The sequence below is a fragment of the Mesocricetus auratus genome, unplaced genomic scaffold, assembly GCF_017639785.1.
Source record: "Mesocricetus auratus isolate SY011 unplaced genomic scaffold, BCM_Maur_2.0 contig_10760_pilon_obj, whole genome shotgun sequence".
Taxonomy (NCBI): Eukaryota; Metazoa; Chordata; class Mammalia; order Rodentia; family Cricetidae; genus Mesocricetus; species Mesocricetus auratus.
This window is the reverse complement of record NW_024432312.1, coordinates 1,534-5,914: the sequence shown is the minus strand read 5'-3', so window position 1 is coordinate 5,914 and position 4,381 is coordinate 1,534. Positions and strand designations below refer to the sequence as shown.

At 40.4% G+C, this 4,381-nt stretch overlaps 1 long non-coding RNA gene across 1 annotated transcript; it reads right to left on the bottom strand.

Annotated features, from left to right (window-relative positions):
* Nucleotides 1–44: 44 nt before the first annotated feature.
* On the bottom strand, nt 45–4,141 carry LOC121138325. Its single transcript, XR_005875405.1, has 3 exons — nt 3,901–4,141; nt 2,665–2,715; nt 45–1,642 (listed from the first exon to the last, which is right to left on the bottom strand). It is a non-coding gene; the product is annotated as an uncharacterized LOC121138325 (long non-coding RNA).
* Between the last annotated feature and the right edge of the window lie 240 nt (nt 4,142–4,381).

Sequence of the window (4,381 nt, the reverse complement as noted above, 5' to 3'; positions counted from 1 at the left end):
CTTTACATTCTGTCCAACTCTGCTCTTTTGTAATATCAGCAGACCCTTCAGAACGCATGTTTTCTGTAAACCATATTTGCTTATGTATCTATTTGTGACCACATAGTTTCTTTTGCCTCTAAATGTCCAAACCCACTCTGCCATTTCCTAAGGGTTTGTTCAACACTTAGTTTTGCCTTAAACAAACCTCTCAGAGATTTACTCAAATATATCCAACCTTCTATCTCAACGTTCCTCTTTCCCCAGCTTTTCCCAGGAATGGACTATATGAACAGAAGTGCAAATCTGTTAAAACAATGGGAGATCTGAGTCTGTGTCTGCATAGACCTTCACGAGTAGACATGTGCATCAAGACTGTTAGGATACTGTATCCAGCATCTGTACCCACATCTAAATAATTCTCTGTGCTGGTAACATCCCATTACGTAACCTAACTAAATTCAACAACAAAACTTAACAATTCACATTTAACTTAATCAGTTTTACTAAATGATGGGAGAGTTCTGAACAAACAACAGACTACTGCGTTCTTGGTAAAATAAGGTTTCACAGTGGTCCACAGACAGGTATAGGGGAAGGTCAGCAGGTTGATTTAAGATAGGTCAACTAAAGAACCCTGGCACTATAACAGCTCGTAATAACCATTAAGTGAATGATCGATGAAGAGAATGACTTCTGACGTGAGCTCATTTTATCAACAAAAAGGTTACAGGAACAAGGCAGACAGTGTGGCTGTGAAAGAGCCCAGGCTGTCATGTGCAGACTGCAGCTCTGACTCCGCCCCATCTCTGTTAAATCAGTGTCGTCACAGCAGCTGCCTGGCGCGCTGCTGGAACTAGGTCGTAAGAGCCTTTCAACCTGTGTAGAACCAATCAGAGTGAGCCACCATAACTGTGGCCATCTCTGTTGTTTTCTCTATTACTGTACAGTTGCAAGAAAAGCATGTCAAAGAAGGGAAGGAGGGAACAAAGTTATCAAGACACATGTGTCTACAAACACACCTGAGCTGCATGGTTAAAAACAAGCTGGAGGAGGCAAATACCACAGTAATTCTTTGGCATTTTAAACAAAGAGACTGTAGTCCTTACTGCAGAAATAACAACACTGATATAAATAAGGTGCACATACAAAATGTCAACACAAGTAAAACACACACACATACAAAAATCTCCCACAAAACACAAAAGAAATGCCTTCAACAGGAGCTGTGATATGGGCTCACTGGCTAAAATGCCTGCTATGCAAACATGAGTTTAGAACCCCAGATCATACATGAAGAGCCAGGCGTGGTGCCCTGAAGTCTGTAATTCTAGCTCTGGGTGTCACAAACACAAGGATCCCTGGTACTTGCTGGCCATGCCGTCTAACTCAGTCTGCCCAATTCACAGGTCTGGGCTCAGTAAGAAACACTGTATCAAAAAAGAATACATGGACAGCAATAAAGTAAGATGCTCAACACTAACTTCTAACCTCCATGTGCACCAGCACACATGTGCACAGACACAGAGTATACAAACACATACACAAGAGTAAAAAATAATAACAACACAAAGAAAGAAAATACCTTCAGTGTTGCCACAGCCCAACTTCTTTCCTGGTCTATCCAAGATGGAAGCTGATCACGAATTCTTTGTTGAGAGTCCTTCAGTAAAAGCAATTTTCCTTAATGCATTTGGTAAAATTCAATTTTTAAAAAAAAAGCAATTGACTAGCTATTTTTACCAATACAAGCTTGAAAACAAAACATTCTACATACCACTTCTTTATATTTATTAAGTCACGATGGTAAAATTACTTGCAACACTGTTAGAAGCTCACGGACACATAAAACATGGCATGTGTTTTTATTATGCTTATCCATCCATTTCACGTACGTATGGGTGGCCCTGGAACGTCCGTTCACAGGAAGGAACACGCACTCTGTCGTCTGCCCAGAGAGCTGCAGTCCCTCGGCTGGCCTTTGAGCAATCACCAGACCCCCCAAGCCCATCATCAGCGTGCTTCCATAGGCAGTCTAGAGAGGCCATCTTCACGGAAGCGGTCACATGTACTTTACAGACACTCAATTTGCACACTGTCCCTCTGTCCCTCAAGGAGACAGGACTGAGTTAATAATAACTGGAAACTTTCCACCACACTGTGCTTAAATATGCCTAAAATAAACTCAGGGTCACACCCCAAAGTTTGAGCCAACCCGGGTTACTGTCTTCATGCCTCCCACGGATGTCACTCTGCTGGTTGTGGGGTTGCAGAGACCCCCACAATGATGTAGATTGTGTTGTGTTTTCAGTGCATCACTTTCAAGATCAAATACAAAATTTATTTTAAAAGCTGTTTTAATAGACTTTTTAAAGCCTTAAAAAGTAATTTTAAAGCTTCAGGTATATAAGAAAAAAGTAATTTTCCTAAAGATTATAACATCTTTCTTAAAACAAAATACAAATTCTGTGAAAAAAGCAATGTTAAAATCTTAGGATTTAATATTTTTCACTAAAAAATGTAACTTTTCAAGTTCTAAAAATATATTAAGCCCATTTCATAGTAAGGAAGCATAGGTCAGGACATATTCTTCTAATAAAAGTATAATTTCAACAATAATTTTAGACTCCTGTGACCCAAGACAAGAGCTTCTTCCCCTAGGAAAAAAATTACATTGTAACTTACAGCTTTTCGCAGCATGTCTCCAACAACTACGCCTGTAAACGTATCCCATTCCTAGTGCATGAAACATGGAGGACACAAAAAATATCAGAACATAACCAGCCAACGTTGTATTCAATTTCTTATAGGACATTTTACAACGCAGCTTCCCCAGAACACAGGGACAGTCCCTCCCACTTCTTCAAGCAGCCCAGCGTTAGGGAGTCATGTGCCACTGTAAAACATGCATGAAACCTACCAGAGCTAACTGTATTAAGGCAGAAATGTATGTGTACCATGTATGACACACTCATCATCTAGACATTTAATTGTGGTTCTTTTATGCTCTCTTAGTCACTAATGCACATGCAGTGAAGTCCACCAAGGCTGTGTAAATTAAGAAAAGTATTCCAAGAAGGAACAATAGTGCATATAAGACCTGAAAACATACTAGCTATAATTTTAAAAGTTACAGGAAAGATAGCTTAAGTTAATAACAGTTACTAGGACCAAATTAATAAATTCAGGAACAAGTGAGCAAATAAGCAACAGCGTGTGAATAAGAAAAAAATGAAAGACATGAAAACACAGAAGATAATCCCAGTCTGACCAAGCAGAGTTGGAGGGCATAGGGTGAATGTGGACTCTCTTAGCACCCTTGCTATTAGTGCTCCCTCTAGGATATTCACACAATAATGGAAAAGAAAAGCAAACACAATTCTCTTTTTAATTTAATTTTAGCTCAGGTAAGTGTCGTGACTATTAGATGTGGTTATAGGACAGACCTGAAAAAAGACGCTGGACATAGAGCAGTATGACCCCAACGGCTCAAGAGGTAATGGTGCAGCCCCATCCCGCACTTTGTCTGCCACTCTGGATAGGTGAGCGCGGGGGTGGGGGGGTGTGGGGGGGCAGATGATGCAGTGTGTGCCCACTCTCCCCCTGCACTGTTTGGAACAGGAAAGCCAGGAGGTAGGCTCTTCTGGTATCCCCAGTAAGCGGGCCTGGCTCGTGGTAACCCAAGTACCCTGGGAAATTACTTAGACTCCTTTCCTTCTGTCACCCCAGTCCTGATTATACATCAGGGAAAAAGAGCTTCAAGCAGCCTCTCACGCAAATCACTTAGAGAACATTAGCTCATGTTTATACAGCTTACAGCCTCAGCCATCTCTAGCCTAAGAAAAACCCCATCTGTTATCAACCCCATCTGTTATCAGATTTCTCTGTAATTCCAAGACTCCCTTCTTCAATACTACTTACATTTTCTTGAAAAAGTTCAGGATGCATACCCCGAACAAAGTGCAAAGCAAACATCAACTGGTCAGCCTGCAAAAAAGAACAGGGTTACACTTTGCTATTTAAAATTTGTCTCTAAAGTTGAGGTACTATTGCTCTGTTTTGTCCTTTTTCACCAGTAATAACAAGTGACTTCAGGTTCTACCCACATAGAACAAACCAAATACTCACATTTTCTCTTGATTAAGAAAATAAATATAAACACAGTATTCAACAAGATGATAAATATGTTACTTTGAAGCCTCTGTCAAGTATTATCCCTTGTGACAAACATGTACACACACACACACACACACACACACACACACACAACCTCACAGCATCATTATATTTGTCTAGTCACTATTTCCTTTGCACTAAGAAAGGACACTGAAGTCTCCATATTCAATAAAAAGCAGGAAGCCTTCTGTCATTCTATGAGCCTCCACTGGGATCTGTACTGAGC